Here is a 24,139-nt window from a genome sequence, read left to right on the forward strand (position 1 = left end):
TCTCCCCATTTTGAGGAGAGGATCGTTGAACTGGAAGTGGCGGCCTATTGCTGTTTGCAGCCTTTCTGCATCTCCAAGAGGCAAGTGATAAGAGCAAGAGTCCTAGACCACCGGTAGGAGGGCTGTCCGTCTGCAGAGAGACAGGACACATCAGTAGGTGGGACCCTCCCCTTTGAGGAAGAGCAGGGTGTCCCGGTCTGACTGTGGGTTAGGTAGCAGAGCTGGGGGGCAGGGAGTCAGGGTGTTCCTACAAGCCTGGCTTCTGATCAAGGGATCTGGATGGAATCAATTACAGACGATGTCATAGACATAAAGAGTCATTGCCTCGCCAGGAGAATTTCCGTAATCACCTTGCCAATAGTTGTGATTTGATGTTCTGTTTGTTTTTTTCTTTTTGTGTTGGAGGATTGAACAATATTTTTAATCCCTGTGCTGTCCTTCACCTGTCGCCATATTTCCAGAGGTACCCAAATGAGGAGTCCATTCAGTGGAATTTAGCACGTGTCGTTTCACGTTATTTGTTAATTATTTCATCCCACAAATATTTATTGAGGCCTCCTACTTTTGGGCCCATTGCCAGATGGGGCCTGACAATTAGAGCCTCTGACCTCAAAATACTCTCTGGGGCAGATTAACTATATATGCGTACAATGTAAACAAGCCATGCAGTTGCTGTAATATTTCACGGTCCCACCAGATATTTGAGGATTAACATTTTTCAGAGCCTTCACTCCCGAACCTTCAGAACCTTTGAGGCTTCTTATCTTATTCCGTCCTTCCTCCTTCCTGCTTTATCCTTCTCCATGACTCTCCTTGGCTGAGCCTCCTTTTTCTTTCTCTGATTTATTGAGTCATGGCTGAGTGCCTTTTGCTCTGGAAAGTTTTATCATTATAATGAGACGTGCCCAGGACATTGATGTTCCACCTTCAGTACTGAAAAGCTGCAGGCAGATGAACTTGTTCTAAACTGAAACATTTTTACCTGTAAGAGCTCATCCTTTAAAGAAAACTTCTTGCAATGAACCCTTTGATAAATAGAAGGATCCTTTTGTAATGTGGATCATGATCCTTTATTTTATCTGTTGACAAGATCTCAATTTAAAGTGGGATGAACCCATATTATAATGCTAGAATAAGATTGAAAAACTCATCACTCCAAATGTGTCTTGATTGTCGTGAGAATCATACATTAAACACAATTACCATCTGATTTTAAGGTCAATGATGAGTGTGGAAAGTAGGTGGTAAACATTGGGATTACATTACGTGTTACTTTAAAGGCTTTGTAATCATCATTATTTCTATCTCTCAGAAAAGTTATACTAGGAAAGCAGTGATGAAATAGGAGTATGAATTTTGTACTTGAAAATGAGGACGGAAGATTTCTAGTGGATCACTATCTGTCTTTCCTATGTGGTTGTTACAGTCTTCAGTTTTGCTAGCTGTGAGTGTAATTATTGACACTCAGTAGTGAGCTGCTAAGACAGAGCAGTGGGGAAGTGTCAGTGAAATAATGTATATAGAGGCCCGAAGCAATTCATAAGCAGAACGCTACATTTCTTAGAATTTCGAAGTCCCCAACAGCTCCCATTTTGGTCTAGCTTGTCTTTGAAATTATTCCATGAAGTAAGAGTTCTCTTCCCTTTGCATGTCTGAGAAAAGCAGAGCCGAGGGAAGTTTCAAAATACTCTCTTCTAAGTCATTTGAAAGAATGTGCATTAATTAGGAGTTGAATGATCTGTTTTTCTGTTTCCAATCCATTCCTCAGCACAGAACCACAGTAGCATCCAATAGCTAACCAGTACTAATCTATCTTTGTTGTCCTGTGTATATACCGACTACGTTGTAGTTTATCTTTGCCCCAAATATGTATACATATAAAAATGTCAGTTAAGGATGTAAATGGAGATAACAAGTTAAAGAACTATTTAACGGGATCTCTAAAACTACTCTAACTAGCACCTGCTTATAATTAAACAATGTGCTAATTCAAGGTAATTCTTAGATAATTGATAAAAGTGGAGTCAGCTCTGTACTTGGCGGCATGAACTATTCTTTCCTTTTATTGGAGAGCATTTAGAAAAATCCTCTGAAGTGGCATCCAGAAAGAATTGCTATTTGTGTATTGATATATTACTTTCAGTCTTTTTGAAAATATCTACCTCTTTTTCTCTCTTTTGTTTGTGTATTTATTTGTTTGTTTTGAGAGAACTGACTTGTGCACAAGTAGGGGAGGGGTAGAGAGAGGAAGAGAGGGAGAAACCCAAGTAGGGATCTTATGGTGTATCAATATGTCAATTTTGATTTAGTCAAATATTGGTAGTCTTTTTTTATCCATCAGAAATCCTACATAAAGTATTGAATAACTATTTACCCATATTTTTCTGGTTCTTATCATTTTTTCCACTTAACACTTTGATTTAGCCTTTACTTGATTTTGTCTTCAGTGACACAAGTTCTGAGGAGTGATGATAAGTGAGAAACAGAAGTTTTCCATAGTCAAAAAGTTCAGAAACACAGTGACACATTAAGCTGATTTAAACCAACTGCAGGACTTCTCAGACCATTTAACTTGCTAATGTATATTATTTCCTTGATAGAGGACAGGCAGAGGAAGGATATAACCAGACTTGTTTAATCAGCAATTCCTTTTTATTTTCCTGAGCACTTACTAGGATGAGAATTCCTTACATGGTTCTGATCCATGTGAAATGTAGTTATAATCATGGGGCAAGGTGACCCTCTAACTTCTTTCATTCATTCAGTGATCATTGGTTTCCTTATTGGTTTGTGAACTGAACTTTTTCCTGTTTGTTTATTTATTTTGAGAGAGAGAGAGAGAGAGAGAGAGAATCTCAAACACACTCCATGCATGCTCAGTCCGATATGGGGCTTGATCTCATGACTGACCATGCAATCATGACCTGACCTGAAATCAAGAGTTGGGCTGTCAACAGACTGAGCCACCTCTGAACTTTTTCCTTTTTAATTTAAGTTGAGACTGATTGGAAGCTATCTGGATAAGGGAAGGCAGCGTAGAGAAGTGGCAGGCTTGCATCTCAACAAACAAAACCTGAAGGCAATTACAGCTCCAAGTATTGTGTTAATAACACAAACTGTGTTTAATAGTCTGAAACAGTGAAACAGCAGACAGGCTTTAATTAAAGCTCCCCATCACTCTTCTAAATAGCCTTCTTGTCACATGAACAGCTGCTTCATGGCACCCACAGAAGAAAAATGCTTCTATTTGAAAACTTTCTTGCATAAAATGTAAAATTTCATCCAATAGCAGTTCTAAAATTTTGGGCTTCTCTGAGTGACTTGTAACTCCTGGATGGTGAATTACATTTTGCTTATTTTTGGAGCTCTTGAGTATTTCGTTGGTGTCTGTCTCTGATTGAGTGCCTCGTATCTATCAGACCTAAAAATATATTCAGTGTAAAATTCTTAAAGGGAAATATGAATATTAGTGCAAATAAAAAGGTGATCACTTTAAAATGAATGATCTTTAAGGGGAAAAAAGACATTGAGCGAGGAGGACAAATGTTATGGATCATTTACTGGCTATCGGTTATTCTGTGCCGTTAACTTCAGTTGGAAGCAGCCACCTGCTTAAACAGCCTGGCCTTCAAGAATATTTAGTTGAAATCACCAAATGTTTAAGAAGGACAATATCAGTTGCATCGGTAAGAGATTTCTAGCCAAATTTTGAGACATTTTACCTGTTGTTGACTCTTGGGAAAGCAAGAGGTAATAGTGGGTTAAGTGACTCATCTCTTGGTACTCGGCAAATGAAGTCACTTTTTCACTAATGTTCACACGTGGCAAATAAAACCTTGTTAGGATGCAGAACCCAGGGTATTCTTGCTCTGTTAAATATGCAGAAGTGATTTATAACTTTGATGTGTTAATTTCCACAGTTAAGTTGGAAGATTAAAACAAAACACCATCACATTACTTAAATGTTAGGGTCAAATTTTTCTCAAATTCAGAATGGAATTTCAGAAGTGATCTAGACCAGAGTAGCTTATGGAAGAAAAAAAAATTGTGTTTTATTATTATTTTTCTCCTTCCTTGGAAAACTGAGCTTTTTGTTGTTGACCAGGTATGCAATGATATAAATAACTGAGTGCAGGGTCCTCTTTATCATCACCCTAGTAAGCAGAACCTTCAGGCTTTCTCTGTGTTGGCCAATGATTGCACACAGTTATGGATGCCCCATTGGCAGATGCCGTTGCACAGTGTGGCTTTTAGGCAAAGGACCTGAAGTCAGGTCATGATCTCAGTCACCAGCTGTGTGAGCTTGGACAAGTTATTTAACCTCTTTGGGTCTCTTTAAAATGGAAAGAACAGGGCGCTTGGGTGGCTTGGTTGGTTGAGTGTCCAACTTCAGCTCAGGTCATACTCTCACGGTTTGTGGGTTCGAGACCTGCGTTAGGCTCTGTGCTGACAGCTTGGAGCCTGGAGCCTGCTTCGGATTCTGTCTCTCCCTCCCTCTCTGCTCCTCTCCCACTTGGGCTCTGTCTCTCTTGCTCTCTCAAAAACTGAATAAACATTACAAAATAAAAAAAAAAGGAAAGAACAATAGAACTTAGAAGTTACCATATATGCTTCTAGATGAGTGTATGTGTGCATGTGTGTGTGTACCCACAAATGTGTCTTAAATTGAATTGAATTAAATTAAGTGGGTAAAATCATCTGGATGTAGTACATTATTATAATGTCGAGTCTGGCACGTATTAAGCACCATATAAATGTTCATTATTCTTATTATTTTGGGAGATGAAAGCTTTCCATATGGTAATCCAAGTGCTCCCTCCCTACTCACCCACACTGTTTGCATAGGATTAAAAAAAAAAAAAAAAGCACACTGTCTACTGACTTCAGCCAGCCTCCTTCCCTGTTTTGTCTCTTTCAGCAAAATCCCCTCCTAGGTCCTGACCCCTCTTCTTCCCGGCTCCAGGCAACTCTCCAATTTATCCGAGCATAGTAGGGCATGTCTTGCAACCTTTCCCATCTCCGTGTGTTTTCATCTTTCCCCATGGTTAGACTTGTTGCGTTGAATCTCCCGATTGGTATGGAGAAACAGCTTCTGGTGGTATAAACAAAAATAACATGCACAGACGGAGGGCATAATCTAGTTCTTAATTTTTTTTGAAAATTCATGGAGTGTTTGAATGCTTAACAAGACAGGCCAGCTACTTGTATTCTATTTGCATCCACCAGAGGCTTTGATCTTTTTTGCTGATAGATAAAGGAAGACTCCTTGTAACATTCCATCAGAGGCTGGCTGGCTGTTTGTTGAAGACCGTATTTCAGAGCAGATGGTGGAAACACCAATTAGGAGTCCTTAGGAGAGCATCGGGCCTGACCAAAAGGTGCAGAGTAAGTGCTGAAAGAAGAGGAACTGAGGAGTCAGGGGGTGTAGAGGGGAACTGGCCTGGCAGTCAGGTAGCCAGGCTCTGGACCCTGACCTTAATGTGCTCTGAACTCTGATCCCCTCACTTAACTTTTCTGGGTTTTCTATCTCTAAGCTCCATGATTCTGTGCCAGCTTCTCAGATTTGCATCTCGTGGGGGTTATTATTAATTTCTCAGAGATTTGTGCAACATGGCCATAGGATATAGTCCCTAGAGTTGGTTCCTTCAGAAACCTCGGGGAGAAGAAAGCAAGGTACATGAGACTCTCTCTCTCTTTTTAAAATTTATTTATTTTTGAGAGAGAGAGAGGAAGAGACAGAGGGAGAGAGACTGCACGTATACACAAGAATGGGGGAGGGGCAGAGAGAAGGGAGAAAGAGAATCCCAAGCAGGCTCTGCATTGTCAGCACAGAGCCCAGTGCAGGGCTCAAACCCACGAACCTCAAGATCATGACCTGAGCCAAAATCAAGAGTTGAATGTTTAACAGACTGAACCATCCAAGTGCCCCACCATGGCTCTCTTTTAAGTGCCATGAGGTTTTTCTTAGCCTGGAACATCCCTCATTTCTCGTTGACCAAAGGTTACATCTCTGTTCTGGAAGCAGGGGAGAATGAGATTATCCTTAGACCAGGCAGGACTAATCCTGGAGCTTACTTGAGGCATGTTGGCTATGGGAGGAAGGAGTGGGGTACCTGAGTTTAATCAATATTCAGTTAGGAAGAAGGGGATTGGATGTATACTTTCATGGCTTTCTGAGAGGTGGTGATTTAAAATGCTGATAAGAAACTTAAGGTTTTCCATGAATCATGTTCTTCCACAGAATGGAGGATGCTAATTTTTTCTTGTAATTTTAAATCAAGTTGTATCACGAGTGAAGTCAGCTTGATACCAGCCTTCTTTTAATAGGAAACAGACAAATGTTTTACTGAAACCCAGATATACCGCATCTACCGTAGATGCTCAGCCTTCAAGTGCAGTAACCCAGGTTCAGTCCTTGGGTCTCTTCTCTCTTGCCAACTAAGCCCCTTGCAGATGCCATCAGACGCATGGCTTTAAATGCCATCCATATGCTGATGAAGCCAAAATTTATGTTTCCAGCACAGATGTGTCCCTGAACTCTATTCCAACCACCTGTTCAATGTTTCAACTTGGACTTTAATAAGGAACTCGAAGACAGCATGTCTGAAACTGGCCTCTTAATATTCCTTCCTGCTACACCTAATCCTTTCCCTAATCTTCTCTATCTTACTAATACAATTTCATTTGTGTAAGTGAAGATATTAGAGACATGATTGACTCACTTCTTTTCCTCACAGGTCTACATCTAATCAATCAGAAATTATTTCATCTCTGCCTTAAAAATATATCCAAATTCTGACCATGTTCTGTCACCTCCGTGGCTACCATCCCTAGTCCAAGCTCCTATGGCCTCAGTTGTGTCAATAGATTTCCAGGGGTGGGGGTCTCCTTGCTTCCCCTTTAACTATTTTTCAGTTTATTTTCAAGAGTAGCCCGAATGATACTGGATGGATACTGGGTGCAGATCAGACCATTCCTCAGCTCAAACCCACAAAAAGTAACAACCAAAGTCTGTGCTCATTATTTTTCTGCCTTCGCCTCTTGCTATTCTCCTCTGCCATCACTCAATTCAGCTTACACTGCCTCCTTATTGTTTTTCGAACATAAGTCGGCTACATTCTTACCCCAGGATTATTGTGCAAGCTATTTCATCTACCCGTAATACCTTCCTTTCAGATTTCTCTTTGCTTACTTTCTAATCCCTTTTACTTCTTTGCTAACAGTCACCTTCTGCTACTCTGTTTAAAATTGTGCCCCCTCCCAAACTTCCTCTTCTCCTCTGTTTAATTTTTCTTCCTCATACTTATTACTTCCTAACATGCTATATATTTTACTTACTTATTTATTGCAGTTCTCCCTCAATAGATGTAAATTCCACAAAGGTTGGGTTTACTGTTTTTGTTTTATTCACTTCAATACGCTGACAGTCTTGGTTCAGAGTAAGCTCTCAGTAAATATCTACTGAATAAATGTTGAATTAATGAACTTAGATGAAATAAACATGGCTGCCTTGGTCCTAGACAGATGAATCCAATGTGGACATCTGGGGGTGGAGGATGGACATCTGAAGTTCAAAAATGGCCCTTAGGTGATCTGATGCACAGCTTAGGACCCACTGATCTAAGACGTTCTCTGACCAAGAGTAGTATCGGTTTATTTGTCCCCATTAGTCTGTATGCCTATTTTACATAGATCCTGAGTATAGATGTGGCACAGACCGTTTGTCTCTTTTGTTATATTGACCACCATAGGCAAAGTCCTGTGATTTCACAAAGGAAGGAAGAATTTTGTCCAAAGTGAATTCAAGAAAGCAGGAAACTTGCTTTTGTTTTCACTGGTAGCCATTCTTGCCATGTCAACAGGTTACCAAGCTGAAGGCATTTTCAATGACACAATGGAATTAGTTCTGTAATTACTTTCACCAACGCAAACCTATAACTTCTTGGAGCTATGAGTTTTAATAATATTTTTCAGAGCACATTTGTTTACGTGATTGCTGGAGGAGGCCAGAACATTGATTTATTTTAGCAGGCTTGAACATTCTCATTTGGCCATGTGCATATACAGCCTTCACCTCAGGGCCCCTCAACCCTAGAGAAATAGCTCTACTTTCATGCTAGGTTACAGAAAGAGAGGAGAATGTCAGGTATAGCCTTCTCTGGTTGATTCTGGATCTCTTTGGCTCTACCTCCTTTCTCCTTAGTCCTTACAGAGTTAAACCTTTTCCCATGTAAATATTGGGGTCATGAGGGCTCCCCTTCCCTGGGCTGGGCCCACACTTGCCTCTTTCCTGAAGATGTACTTGTGAAAAGGCTGCATTGTAGGATGAAAGGCCCTTCTTGGCCCTTCCCCTCATTTGTCTGACACTCACAGGAAGAAGAGGATAATTAATTTGCCTCCATATCTTCCTATTAAGATCCTAAATGGATGCTAGGTCTGAGAGAGAAGCTTGTTGTAGTCTCAAACCTCCTCATCATTTACAAAGGAGGAGAGGAAAGGAAAAGATGCTGTACCCAGAAGTGAAGTTATCCACAGGCTCCATCCTTAAACCTTCCTTCTTTAGCAACCATTGGGTCAGCTCTTTACTCACACCCAGAAAACAGACAGAGGCACTTTTTGTTCTACCAAGAGTGTGACTTTTTGTAATTTCATAATGTCTGAGGAAGTGTTCAAAGAAGCTCTGAAGTCCCTAGTGAGGATGGGAGGGTGATAACATTGGGGTATTTCCCCCTTGCCCCTCTCCCAGTTCTACTTGTACTCTTCCTCCTGGATTGAGTCTTCTCCCTCCCAGCCATGCAATGGGGGACAGGTAGTTTAGCCTGTTGGAAGTCCAGCCTCAGTGATTTTCTGCTTATGGGTGGAAAGGAGGGCATAAGACTATGGCACATTGTGCTATGAGAATGGCTCTCAATATGGGCCCTGTTTCCTCCTTCCACAATATCCAACCTTGGATGTGGATGGGGGGAGTGTGTGTGTGTGTGTGTGTGTGTGTGTGTGTGTGTGTGTGTTAAGGGGAAAGGCATAGAGAACTTCATCCCCTATTTCCAACTGAAGCCATGGCTTCAGCACTGTCTTCCCCCAAACTCTTTCCAGGGAATGACACATCTGAGGTATCACCTTAGCACGTATGTAGGCTCAACTTCAAAGCTACCTCACTTTGTCAAGGTTTTGTTCAGACAAGTTTTGAGAGGATAAAAATACTTGGGTTTTGGCCCTTCTTCTCTTGGCTTCTCGATGGCAGCAACAATTATCCGGTGGATTGGTCCAGATTCGTCCATTGTCTAGCATGTCCACTGCTCCAACACTTTTTCAAGAGAATGAAATGGAAGAATAAGAGCCAGAACTGATTGTTGTGGATATTTGAGTAATTCTAGAGTCAAAGACATTTTCTGGTTATTGTTTTGTGTACAGCAAAGAAAAGTTAACCGGCTTGTCAAAGTTTTTCTTTTCTTTAAAAAAAGTTTTAATGCTTATTTTTTTTGAGAGGGATGGAGAGAGGGAAAGAGAGAGAGAATGTGTGTGTGCAAGTGGGGGAAGAGAGAGAGGGAGCGAAAGAATCCCAAGCAGGCTCCACACTGTCAACACAGAGCCCGACCTCATGAACTGTGAGATCATTACCTGAGCTGAAACCAAGAGTTGTAAGCTTAGCCAACTGAGCTACCCAGGTGCCTCTTTTTTTTTCCTTTTTTAATCAAGGTGGTGGTGATGATGAATTGGTTTGATAACAAGAGGCTTTGAAATTATAGTGCTTTTTAAAACTTCATGTATCTGTTTTGTCTCCCCAAAGGCAAAGAAACTGAGAATTGACTGTACACCTATTCAGACGATGTTATTACATTTCCATTCCAGAAGTGTACTTCTGGTATTGTGCTGTTCATCACTTGATAGATGTTTCTATGGTAAATCACTGTGAGATGAAGGAAGGGTGGGGGCAGAAAACTTGTCACATTGATGGGAATCCTGTGATGTTGCTGCATTCTGTTTAACTTATGATTCAGAATTTGAATAACAACACGTGCTGGTTTATTAATCACGATGAAAGGGACACATTGACAGACTTGGGTGTTAGAAACCTTTGTTTAGACATGATTTTACAACTTTGACAAGGCTGAGGATTCAGAAACTGCTTTATTAGATCCCCTTATTTTCAATTTGCAGTGGTAGAACCTGTTCCTGCCATTCTGTCAAATGTGGCGTATGAATCGATGGACTCAGTGTTGAATTTACTTTCCAATACAAATGTCAGTTTAAAACATGTAATTGGTTAAGAACCAGTGTATTCTTTTCAGCTACAAATGGATGAGCTCCCCATAAGGTTTTATAAGTGTGACTGACCACATTCACTAAAATGAGGTGTTTATAAGGGGTTGACATGATAGTGCATATCCATTATCAGCTAGAAGTCAGGCAAAAATAAATGATATTTGTAGTGTTTTGTTTCTCTGTTTTTGTTTTTGGTCCCTCTGGGGATAAGATTATTCGGGAATACAAAAGGGCTTTTCATGGTATACCCACATTTTTCTCTTTCTTGGGGAAAAATTCAATCGTGGAAACCAAAAAATACCACTAAAATTTAAAATGTAACAACAACGACGACGACGACAATGACAGTGATGATCTTTGGCTTTGAAACAATTTTTAAATTTAGTGTTTTATTTAATCCTATAACAACCATATGATGTTAATAGGAGAGGTATTGTAATGTTTTTATTTATTTTTGAGAGAGAGAGAGAGAGACAGGGTGCGAGCAGGGGAGGGGCAGAGAGAGAAGCAGACACAGAATCCAAAAGCAATCTCCAGGCTCTGAGCTGTCAGCAGAGAGCCCCACGTGGGAATCGCACTTACAAGTGGTGAGATCATGACCTGAGCCGAAGTCGGACGCTTAACCGACTGAGCCACCCAGGTGCCCCATTTTCATCTTTATTTATAATAAAAATAACGGATCCTGTAGCAGATTAGGTGAATAGCAAGGTATTTCTTCAACCTATCCAGAGAAGTGGGGATGAATCTCAGCACTTCTGACTCAATGCCTTTATGTCCAATTGCCGTTATTTTCTTACTAGAGGGCTATTTATATCCTGGTGTGGGATGACCTAGGCAAATATTTCCACAAGGTTTTTGATATCTCAAATAGTATCGGACTGTTTGTGTGGGGTTTCATTGCCAGAGTTCCCCAAGCTACCAGGAGGTTCTATTTGGATTTCTCTAACCAGAAAGGAACATGGCTGGTTAAGAGCCTTTCAGTTTCAGGCTGGACTGGCACATGGAAGGATTTAAGAGCCACACATAAAACTCTGCCACACCTTGTGCACTACGCACTAGACCTTTCAGCTAAAATGTATTTAATGCAGTGGTATTTTTTATCTTAATAAATGTTAGAATGGTCAATCATCTGGTGTCTCATCGCTATTTGCCTTGTGTTAACAAAAGACAAAATACAGATGTAAAATTTTTTTCAGAGGACACCAGAAATTGTTAGCAGTGATTTCAATGTCTAAGGAGAGGGGAAGGAAACTATTTTGTTCCTTTATGTGCTATTTAAAAAAATACATATATTACTTAGACAATAACTTGAAAACATATAACACTCAAGTAAAGGAATGAAACAAGAGAACTGTAACCTCATTAGAAGACCTGAGAACACAGTGTGATGAGGGGTCTCCAAGGCAGGGTGCCCGCCTGTATCTGTGGGTCAGACTAGCCTGAGAATTACAGTAGAGATGTGGCATGCCATCACCAGGAAACTGATTTTTCTGGGTAAATGAAGAAGTTGATGATAATATAAATATGAAGGGGTGCACCTGCTGAAAGTAATGAGGGAGCACAACACTCCATATTCAAAAGAAGGTATGTCAGGTGTTTCTCGAAGTTAACATCGTAGCCGATAAAATACCCTCATTCCCAGCATGGGGAATGTGGTTGGTGATATGGTGTGGTATGGTAGCGGATGGTAGCTCACTTGTGGTGAGCATAGTGTAATGTGTAGAGAGGTTGAACCACCCGGTTGTACAGCCTGAAACTAACGTAACATCGCGTGTCAACTCTACTCAAATGAAAAATATTTAAAAAAATACCCTGACTCAACTTCCTTTCATGTGTCTGTCTTCATCTCTTTCAGAGGTAGATTTTACCTCTGTTTATTCTTACTATCCTAATTTGTAAAATTCATATGATTATCACTGTTCAAATGTACATGAAATGTCTATTTTTGACTAGTCGGTATAAGGTCTCCCTTTTAGGTCCATAATTTCCAAGTAGATGTATCTGTGTTGGGGGGTGTGGAGGGGTGAGGCTCTTAAGCTGGTTTTGAAATGGATGCGTGTTAAGAACCGAGGTGCAGATGTCTGGCTAGCGAATGCCACCCACATTTCTCGACGTATGCAGATGTTTCAGTAATGGCAAAAGTCATAGTTCAAAACATTCCCTGTTGGTGGTCTTATTTTCACATAAGACTTGAAGTTCCTCTTTGATTCCCCAGTTTGGGAGAAGAGATAGTGCTCACTCTGGTGGGAGCAAATGCAAATCCCACAGCTGTGGATACAATCTCTGGGCACTTACGAAGCCTCTGGCGAGTGCGTGATATGCGGAAACACTGCGTATATAGCATTAAGTTGAGCTGAGTTCACTCTGAACCAGGCCCTGTGCTAAGTGCTTTACCTGCATTATTTTCTTTCATCCTCAGAGGTGATGTGATGGGAGGTTGAACTCATCTTCACTTTATGGATAAGTATATTGAGGCTCCCAGAGGAAAAGTAACTTGTGTAAGCTCACATGATTTGTAGTGAATGGCCCCACTCCAGGCTCTTAGAACACATAAAGACAAAAACAAAGGATATTTTCATTTTTACCAAGACTATTCAAGCCCTTCTCCTCCTATGTCCCTTCTCTCCCACCAGCATCTTCCTCCAAAGCAAACTACATCTTTTTTCTTCAGGTGTCAAAATTCCTTAATTTCTCTTGCCTTTTCTCTCATCTTTTCTCTTTTATTTCTTTTCTTTTCTTTTCTTTTCTTTTCTTTTCTTTTCCTTTCATTCTCTTCTCTTCATTTCTTGATATTCTGGGAGTTTAAAAATTATATTCCATAAACATATTCAATAATATTTTGGTTGAATTATTAAAACGTGACTAGCCAAAACTTGAATCTTTCAGAGGTGTGGCAGACCAATTCCAGGGTGGTTGCCCCATGATCCTGCCCCCTGGTATTGTCACCCTTCTAAAATCTCCTCCCATTGAGTATGTGATTTGCTTCTAAGCGATAAACAGGAAGGTACTTCTTATTACATTGTATCACAAGATATTTCATCTTGTTCTACAGACTCTTCCCATTAGCTTGATGAAGGAGTGGCCATATTGGAGAAGCCCTCCTTACAAGAACTGCAGAGAGCCCTTAGCGACTGTGGACAGCCTCTGGCAACTGAATGATCCTAGTTGACAGCTAGCAGGATGCCAGGGATGAATTCTGCCAACAACCCGTGTGACTTTGGAAGTGGATTCTTTTCCACTTAAGCTTCCACATTAGTGCATGGCCCAATCGACCCTTGCCTGCATCCCTGTGAGACCCTAAACAGAGGGCTCAGAGGTACTGTGGCCAGATTCCTGACCCACAGAAATGGTCAGATAATAAATGGGTACTGTTTTAAGCTGCTGAGTTTGTGGCAATTCGTTATACAGCCATAACTAGTATAGGAGGGTTTTGTTCTCTCTTTTTTTTTTTATAGCATCTTATTTGTATTTTATGACTCATCTTAAGTACATACATTTGAGTACATAAAATGTTTTTCTTCTTTTTCCTGAATTATCTCTATTCCCTCCAGTGTCAGCTTTTTGTTTAATTTATTCAATTTTATTCATTCCGCTGGTTCAATGCCTGGTGAACTTTGGTTGTCTTTGTTTTAAGTTGGAAGGACTAAATATGTTTTGAGTTTTCTCCGCTCTTGTTTAAGATTTTCTCTCTCAAATTCTCTTTTCTGAGGATGAGTTCTGCCTAAAAATTCTGCAGAGTAGGATTGGAAGTGTTCACTAAGAGTTTTAAAAAATTGCATCCAACAGTACAGTATAGTACGGTGTTTGGTACATGTGTAAGAAGCCTACTCAACCACAGACTCTCATGTGAGAGGCTTTCATTCTGGGCCACCAACATCCACTATGCTAGAAGGCTTATTTCCTCTCTCGTCACTCTGTCTTTAGGGACAAATACTGCCTGTCTTTGCTTTTGGTGCAGGACCGAAGGGGATGATGGAAATGTCACTTTTCATTTTCATCCCCCAGGGGTCAGACTAACAGATTCCTTCTTATCTTGAATGCTGCCTCCTTATAATTAGGTTTGCACACTCTCCAGCTGTGTCCTCTATCAATAAGCTTTTTTTTTTAAATGTTTATTTATTTTTGAGACAGAGAGAGACAGAGCATGAACGGGGGAGGGTTAGAGAGAGAGGGAGACACAGAATCCGAAACAGGCTCCAGGCTCTGAGCTGTCAGCACAGAGCCCGACGCGGGGCTCGAACTCACAAACCACGAGATCATGACCTGAGCCGAAGTCGACTGCCCAACCGACTGAGTCACCCAGGCGCCCCTCTATCAATAAGCTTTTATCCTTCTCCAGTCTTCTAGAAATGTTCTAAATTCTGTTTTCCATCTTAACAGCCCCTCCTGTTTCTTGGATCTCCTTTTTGTAGTGTATTCCAGTGGCCACATTTTTCTGCTAGGGCTCCCATAACAGAATATCATAGACTGGGTGGCTTAAACAATAGAAATTTATTTTCTCACAGTTCTGGAGGCTGGGAGTCCAAGATCAAGGTACTGGTAGGGTTAGTTTCAGGTGAGACCCTCCTCTTTGGCTTGTAGATGGCTTTTCCTTCTGTGAGGACACAGCTGTCCTCAAATGGCCTCTTCTCTGTGCATTAGGTATACCTGGTATCTCTTCCTCTCCTATAAAGACACCAGTCCATTCAGCTTAGGGCCCCACCCCTACAACCTCACTTAACCTTAATTACTCTCTGAGAGGCCCTAAATTCAAATCCAGTTACATTAAGGGTTAGGACTTCAACCTGTGGATTTTTGTGTGGGGGACACGATTCAGTTCATAACAGAGGGACATCTCAGGAATCCACCAGCTTTAACTGGGAACATGTCCCTTTAAAAAAAAATTTATTTTAACGTTTATTTATTTTTGAGAGAGAGAGAGAGAGAGAACATGAGCAGGGGAGGGGCAGAGAGAGAAGGAGACATAGAATCTGAAGCAGGCTCCAGCCAGGCTCTGAGCTGTCAGCACAAAGCCTGACACGGGGCTCAAACTCACAAACTGTGAGATTGTGACCTGAGCCGAAGTCAGATGCCTAACCGACTGAGCCACCCAGGCACCCCAAACATGTCCCTTTTTTAAGAGCATTGTGCTGTGTTCCTGGATCTTGTAAGACTTGGCCCTCTCTGGACAAATGTCAGAATCTTTAGAAGAGTAAGGTTGTGTGTGTGTGTGTGTGTGTGTGTGTGTGTGTGTGTGTGTGTAAACAATAGCAAAAACCACATGAGCAGCAAAAAAAAGTATGTTTGTCTTTGGTGTTTCTATTTTGTTCGTTTTTTGTGATAGTGAGCACACTAGGCAGATATATTTTCTTACTTCAACCTTTGGACAATAAAAACAGAAATGACCAGATTAAACAGGGGTAAACAAAGGAAAACCATTTTCAGTGAAACCATATGGCCTCCTTGGGAGAGAGTGAGGGCAGCAGGGCAGGCTCTAGAAGCTCCAGGGTTCTCTGGGTACAGGTTGGGGAACTGGGAGCCAGCAGCCGGCAGCTGGGAAAGACAGCAGGACAATGAGGTGTTTTCTCGGAGCTAGGGGAGGGGATTTGGAGGTGCTGCATTCCAGGGAGCCAGCTGGCGGAGACAAGTCACAAATTGTTGTTCTCTTGTTTCTGAGTGTGACCCTGCTGTGGCTCCAGGCTGGTGGCCTGGGAAACACCTGTTGCAGTGATTGGGGCCCGTGGGCTGGTTTAGGCTGCTGCAAGCTTAGGGACCCGACAGATATTATCAGTAAAAATAACTTATCTTGGCCAATGAAAGACTCTTTAGTTGGCCTCTTTGAGCAAAACTCATCCTCCTCTATAAAAGATTCTTCTGTTCAGGTACAGGTCCCAAATCATGCCTCTAGTATGAAGTCTTTTAGAGTAATTGCAAAAATGAAAGAAAACACATTAAATGGATAAAATGCTCTTGACTACAAAAACAGGTGATTGTTTTCATTTTATCTCCTAGCAACACTCTTGCTTTTCCATTTCCAGCTAGTGTTTACAGGTAACTTCAAATTATGATCTGTTTCTCCCTTATATTGATGCATTTATTCACGACAGAATTTTATTTTTATTTTATCGTGGTTGGGTATTTCTAGTATCCCAGATGCTTTTCAAGGTGGTAGAATTTCCATCCTCACAACTGAAAATCAAACATAATTTTGTGTTATAAGTACAGAAAGAACAAAAAAGACTATTCAAATTCTTTTAATTAATTGGAACTTTACTATAAGTATTTCTTGAAATATTTGTGTGACCTAGAAGTTTCAAACAGGTTCATCTTACAAAGATTGTGAAATATAAAGGCATTTTGGGTATTTTATCTTCACAAATTTCTAAGTGTTCCCACTTCTGTCTTTTTAACTCATGTGGCATGTTAGTAAAAAGCAGAATAGACAATTTTCCTATTTGAGGGTGCATTCCCTAACTACCCAATGGTATTGTTAGTTTTTTGGGGAAGGGATTGCACCACAGCAACCTTGAACCTCAATAGCAAATGTTTCTTAAGCACCTACTATATGCTAAACTCTGTGCTTGATACTTGGGATAGGATAACACATTAGTTGTCATAATACCCACCAGGCATTCACAGTCCAAGAAAAAATACAACACCCAAAAAATAGACTTAGTATAACATAGATCCCCAAATAGGAGTATGAGATAGCACTTCTCAAAAGGTTTTTGGTCTCAGGGTTACTTTATAGTCTCAAAAACTGATGAGGACTCCACAGAGCTTTGGTTTATACAAGATATCTATCAATCTATCAATTAGAAATTTAAATTGAGAAATTAAAAAATATTTATTGATTAATTCATTGAAAAAGCATAAATCCATGGTATGTTCACCTTAAAAATATATTTTCTGAAAAACAACTGTGTTTTCCAAAACGAAAAACATATTGGTAAGAATGGTATTGTTTTACATTTTGGGAAACTCTTTAATATTTGGATTTAGTATCTTAATAAGATAAGACAACTGGATTCCTGTATTTGTATCTGCATTCAATATATTTCAGCAAATTGTTTGGTTTGAAATATATGAAGAAAACTTGACTTCATGCAGATATGAGACAGGAAAATGGAGGAGTATTTTAATAGCCTTTTCAGATAATTGTTCTTTGATCATACATCAAAATTGGACAAGGAGTAGTTTCTTATAGGTTAGGTGCCATGTGGATCTGAAACTGTATTAGTGACCTTTTTGTACTGTTTTGCGTTGAACTCCACTGGCGCACTTTGCATTTTGAATTAATCTTTTTCCAATGTATGATTTTGTGACACAGTGCATTGGTCGTTTGGAAAATACTGTTTCACTGAGTTATGTGGAATTTTTAAATGTTGACATATTTTAATATACAGCACTTTAAAAATCATTAATATTATCACTGAGCTAATCTAATCACTGCTTAGAAATGTCTTTAAGAATCAGGAAGCTGTCGGGGTGCCTAATTGGCTCAGTCGGTTAAGCATCCAACTTTGGCTCAGGTCATGATTTCACGGGTTCCTGAGTTTGAGTCCTGAGTCCGGCTCTGTGCAGACAGCTCAGAGCCTGGAGCCTGCTTCAGATTCTGTCTCCCTCTCTCTCTCTCTCTCTGCTCCTCCCCTGGCCATACTTTGTCTCTCTCTCTGTCTCTCAAAAATAAATAAACATTAAAAAAAAAAAGAATTAGGAAGCTGTCAAATTCATGGTGACAGATACATGTTTATCGAAATTCTAATTTTCACTGGGAAGATTAAATTTATTATTGGCAACAAATACTACCAATTGTTTTCCTTGCAGTGACTGGCTAAATTGAGAAAACACCTGCCAAGAATCCAAGGCTGAATAGCCATAGTTTCTCAGTTATTCTTTCAAGGAAAAATGGTATTCCATGGGGTGGGGGGGACAAAACAAAACAAAACAAAACACCTAGGTCAGCTTGCCATTCAGACATCATGCAGATCTTTAAGACAACTATCAATCTTTGATATGTAGCAGGACTGTTTTATATGTACATCCCATTTTTGCTACTCAGAATTAAAAAGACTGTACTTGAGGGCTGAGATGGAACAAGATGAATATTTTCCCCCGTGGGTACATAGCAGTGAAGAATACTAGTATATTTTGGTGCCACTGCCTGGATTCACATGGACCTCCAGTAGTTTTACCCCCCACCGCTTTGGATCATGAGTGCAAATGTCAACACAGTGCAAAAGGGCAAATGATGTTGTAGCACCAGTATGAAAATACTTTTGTCCTTGTGGATCCCATAAAATGTGGAACCCATAAAATGTGGGAGGAGGGACTTTGAGGACCACTGCTGTAAGAGAACAAAGGCGAGGCACTTAGCCTGGCCTGGCTGGGGGAAGGGTTGAAGCAATGGGAGGAGAGGAGTGAGGACTGGCTCATGCAGGGGGTGTCTCTCCAGCAGGATCTCAGAGGGTGACAGAGTTATTCAGTGAAAGAAGGTAGGAGGTAGTGTGTGGAACGTGTATTACTTTTATGTCACTGGATAACGAATTGTCACAAACTGGGTGGTTTAAAACCATACCTGCTTTTTATCTCACAGTTCTGCAGATCGCAAGGTCAGGTGTGGCACGGCTAGGTTCTCCTCGGAGGGTCTCACCAGGCTGAAACCAAGGTATTAGCTCAGCTTTGTTTTCATCTGAGGCTGGGGGTCTTCCTCCAGGCCCATGTGGTCACTGGCAGAATACAATACGTTGTGTTTGTGGGGCGCCTGGGTGGCTCAGTCGGTTAAGCTCCGACTTCGGCTCAGGTCACGATCTCGCGGTCCGTGAGTTCGAGCCCCGCGTCAGGCTCTGGGCTGATGGCTCAGAGCCTGGAGCCTGCTTCCGATTCTGTGTCTCCCTCTCTCTCTGCCCCTTCCCCGTTCATGCTCTGTCTGTCTCTGTCTCAAAAATAAAATAAACATTAAAAAAAAACCCAAAAAACAATACGTTGTGTTTGCAGGATGTCCTCGGTTGCTCTTATGTTGCTGGCGGTCAGCCAGGGGAAGTTCTCAGCTGCTAGAAGTGGCCTGCGATGTCTTCCATGGGGTCCTCTTGAAAGCTTGCCAGTTTGTTTCTTCAAAGCAAGCAGGAAACTTCTTTTCCTTCTAATTTTGCCCTTCCAAAAGGGCTCAATCTTTTTTCAAGGCTCACTTACACGTCAGGCCCATCCAGGATAATCTTCCTCTCCATTAACTCGAAGTCAACTTTTCTTGGACCTTCATTTCCTTCGTACAATGAAACCTAATCCTGACAATTAAATTCACTATATTTACAATCTCACCCACACTTTAGGGGTTGGGAGGGGTGTGTACACCAAGGGGCAGGAATCTTGCAGGAGCATCTCCAAATTCTGTTCACCATAGAAGGACGCAAGGACAATTCAGGCAGAGATAGAAAGATGTGGAGAAATCAAAGCCTTGTTGAGGACATTTTTGCAGTAGGAGCTAAGGGTGGGGTGGAAAGGAAAGGGGCAGAAAGGGAAGAGGAAAACTGTCTACTTCAAGATTGTCCTGACTGTCCCATGGTCTGTCACACTACAGCCCTCCCAAAATCCTTCACCTTCCCCATGGGTGCTGCCTGTGGCCTCAGAAAGATGGCTTTGAAGGAGAGATGAGCTATCTTCCAAATTTCGTGATGAAACTTTCCAGAACTGTTTCACAAGAAAGTCTCAGCTGTCACAGTTTAACTAATTTGAAAAGAGAAAGGTCTTCCTAACCTCAGGCAACAAACTGCAATTCAACACAAAATCAATCCATTGAAGGGATTCTTCCAGACTTAATAACTCAGAGGCTAGATCTATACCTAGAGAGTTGTGATTACGTGTCCACTGACTCCCAGCCTCCCCAGCTTCAGGTCACCTTCCCACACAGTCGCCAAAAGCATCCTCCTCAAGACTTTGCTTCTAATTAAGTTACTTGTCTTCACAGAAGTCTGAGAAGACTCCTGAAGGTCTCTCAGGTAAAACCAGAATTTCTGATCATGGATTTTGGGGCCTCTACCCAAAGGTGCCTTTATTCCCAGCTCACCTTCCTCACTTTTCAGGCATTGTTTTGTTGGTTCCAAGGCACCAGGCCAGACTGTGGTGCTGCATCATCAGCTCCGCTCGGGGTTGGAGAAGGTGAAATGAGAGGAGTGTCGAGCCCTGCTGTCCTCAGAAGCACCTCACCAGCTGGGACCTTTGAGACAGGCAGAAGTGAGAGAAAAAAGTTTTCTCATTTTGCCTGTGAAGTCACAGTGCTCTCCTCCTTTAAAACACTTCTCATACATTTTAGATGGCTTTTCCAGAATAGTTCAATTTAGCACAAATTATTTGTAGACATTAGGAAGGAATGGAGGGAACAAGCAAGAAACAACTAATGGATGGAATAAAAACAAAGCAGGACAATAACAACTATATTCTTCACAATATCCTTCAACCTTTGATCATAAATACAGTATACCTCCCTTTTGACTTGATTTACTTTTTCTCCACCTTTTCAGTGACTTTCTCCCTTTCTCCCTCCCCCTCTCCCTCTCTTCCTTCCTTCCTCCCTTTCTTCCTTCCTTCCTTCTCTTAATCCCTTCCTTTGTTCCTTCCTCCCAACATGTACTCATGGTGCTTGGCATGGGAGCTATAAAGATGACTATAACAGAGTCTCTCCCATCAAGAAGGGTAATTTCTAGAAGGAAAGGCATGTAAAGAAATGTTACAATTCAGTGTGATGCAAAGAAGCAAGTGGTCACATCTTCCTCAAGGGGGTAGTGGTCAACAAAGTCTCTGTAGAGGACTCAGCTTTTCAGCTGGGCCTGAGACAAACAGTATTTTCCAGGTGGGCAGGTGGAAGGGTTTTCTAGGAAAGGGAACACTATGTACTAGTGTGAAACTTTAGAACAGCAACAAGTAATTATCTATTCAACTTTAATTAGTTGTATCTAGTTATATACTACTAGATTCTAGAAAGAATTAAAGTCCTTTATAAGATATGCATACTACAATAAGATGAAACAAAATGAAAAAAATAACTGGGTGAGAAAATCAGGACAGAGAAAAATTAGGATAGGAAAAATAAGATAAATTTAGTATACAAAACACATGGTGCATGACTCTGTTCGGTTGCCAGAGGAAAGCCATAAATTTGGATCTAAGCCTTTTGGTGCCAGCCCCAAAAGAGAGAGATGTAATTAATTACAACATTTAGTGTCCACAGGATCAGATGAACCAGTTGTTCAGGAGCAGTACAACTATTCCTGGTGTTGATAACAAAGAGGAATTTCCCCCATGGGTCTGCATAAAGAGGGCATTCAGTAATTCTGAGAATGATGCCCTCAATAGCATCTTGATAACAATGTAGGTTTGAGGCTTATGAAACTATTTCTTATAATGCCTTCAATGTAGGCTAAGGACGTATTTCCAAGGTGCCAGTGAGCAAAAGTATTTTTACATTGCTCAAAGTTAAACATTCTCAAGCCTTTTCACTTCCCAACCCCCCACTACCCCTTTCTTTTTTAATCAAAGGTAGGGCCTGAGTTACAGGCACTGTAAAAGTTTTTCTAGGCTAAAATTCTCAGTGATGCTATATGGTGTATGTTTGATGGACCATTGATCTGGTGCTAGTTGGTTTTTTAATCCTTTCATTGGGTTCTTTAATTTATGCTTATAATTATCTTGTCAATTTCCTTAGTTATTTTACAATTACTTGCCCTTTTTTCTCCATTAGATAATAAAATTCTTGCAATGGAGGCAGGGGAATCCACAAAAGCACATTGTTCTAATGCTCAGCCTGGAGTAGGTCTCCAACTGTTGTAGCTGTCTGACTGATTTGGGGTGATATTATCTGACATCTAGTAGCTTCCTTTAACAAAGTAATTTCTAATTCCTTTAATCTTTCCTGATCTTACCGTCCTTGAAAACACTGCCTAGTACATTAATTCTTTGATCCAGAAACTTTTGCAACTTTTATTTTTATATCCCCCCCAAATTCAACACATCTAAGAGGTATCTAAAAATAAAGATAAGAAATATTCTGGATTCTTAAAAGGAGAAAATAATAACCCTGTCATTTTCTAAAGCGACACATTTGTTCAAGCATAAATCTAAAAGGCTTTAATGGTAAGATAAAGGATCTATTAATTTCAGTATTTAAACTTAATTCTGCAACATTAACAGTCCATATTAGATTTGGATTGTAATTTCTTTCTACCTGTATAAATCTATCATTCTTATAAGTCTAGAATGCTTTTTAAAACAATAAATATTATATGCTAACCTAAATAATATTCATATTTAAATATGTCAACTCCAAGTTAATCTACAGGTAGGACTATTCATAAGAAAGCCAAACAGAGTATTTTAGAAATGTAATGCATCAAAACAAAGTAAAACCATAGGAAGCTCTGTCATAAGGTCTCACTGAGTAGCAGTTCTAAGCTATAATCTCAGCTGTGCGAAGGGCTGAAGGGTGGGCTATTTATAAAATGATTGCAAAATGATACCCAACAAACCTACTTCTCTCTGGGAGTTCAGCTGCAGGGAAATGCTTCTTTTCTGTGATGGACTTTGCATTCCACTGAGGATCTTTCAGAAGAAATAAATGAATGATTCTTAATTTAAGACCTATTCCAACCTACTTGATGAACCAGCCTCAAATTCAAGTACAAAACCAAATACCCTTCTCAAAAACAAATAGTGAAAGACAAAGAGGAACATTATTTGTGATGTAATATAAAAATAATCAAGAAGATTGTGGATTGACATGTGGAATAAGTGAAAACCAACCAATATAAAAATTAAAGGTGATTTATTTCACAGCTTGCTATCACATGAGAGTCCATCACCACCATTTGCATTTGGCAACAACTCCAAGGCAGGCAGAGTAGTGGGAAGCTTTATAATGGGGGGAAAAGAAAAAGGCCCCAGGTGCACTCTGACTGAGGCTGTTGGCCTGGGGAAGCTGTAGGCTAACTAGAAGCAGGGCATCTGATATGTTTGCTTCTGGGTACATATTTGGCTTTCTCTACACGTTGGCTCTCTCCTAAGTTGGAAACAGGGCAAAATTAGGTATGCTGTCATTTGTTAATCAAATCCTGGATATTTGGGACCAATTGTTAAACAATAACAGAAGTTATTATTTAGCTTCCTGGATTGTTAGTAGAGATAGCAGTCTGACTTCTCTGTGTCTGACTTCTAGCAGGCTGGCTTCCCAGGTTGATTACTGTGGATGAGGGTTGGTTTCCAGGAAAGTTGCTGTAGGGTGGGGTCAGAGTTTATTTTTACCTATGGTCTAGCCACTGTCCGTTTGTATATTCAGTCTCTCAGAGGACGGAAAAGTCCCCAAGTTAACCACTGGCTCTCTGAAATTTCTGATCTGGCTTTCTCGCTGTATAGAAATGACTTGATTCTAGAAAAAAATGGCTCACACAATGAAATTAAACAAAACGGGTTTTTATTCATTAATTTACTATGGAAATTGTCTCTTTTTAGTTGATAATCCAGTTTAGGGACTCAAATACAAAATAGAAATGATTTCATTCTCAAACGATGGTGGAGATGGCAGAGGAAGAATGGGCTGTAGAATCATTGTAGTTTGTGCTGGCAGAATGGGCATTAGAATCATTGTAGTTTGTGCCCTCTCTCTCCTCTGCTTGCATAATATCTCAGCTACAGGGTTGTTTTAAACAGCTTATCATATGGGGCGCCTGGGTGGCGCAGTCGGTTAAGCGTCCGACTTCAGCCAGGTCACGATCTCGCGGTCCGTGAGTTCGAGCCCTGCGTCAGGCCCTGGGCTGATGGCTCGGAGCCTGGAGCCTGTTTCCGATTCTGTGTCTCCCTCTCTCTCTGTCCCTCCCCCGTTCATGCTCTGTCTCTCTCTGTCCCAAAAATA

This window comes from Lynx rufus, unplaced genomic scaffold (assembly GCF_022079265.1).
Source record: "Lynx rufus isolate CCGP_SWC_20201006 ecotype Redwood Valley unplaced genomic scaffold, mLynRuf1.p SCAF_6, whole genome shotgun sequence".
Taxonomy (NCBI): domain Eukaryota; kingdom Metazoa; phylum Chordata; class Mammalia; order Carnivora; family Felidae; genus Lynx; species Lynx rufus.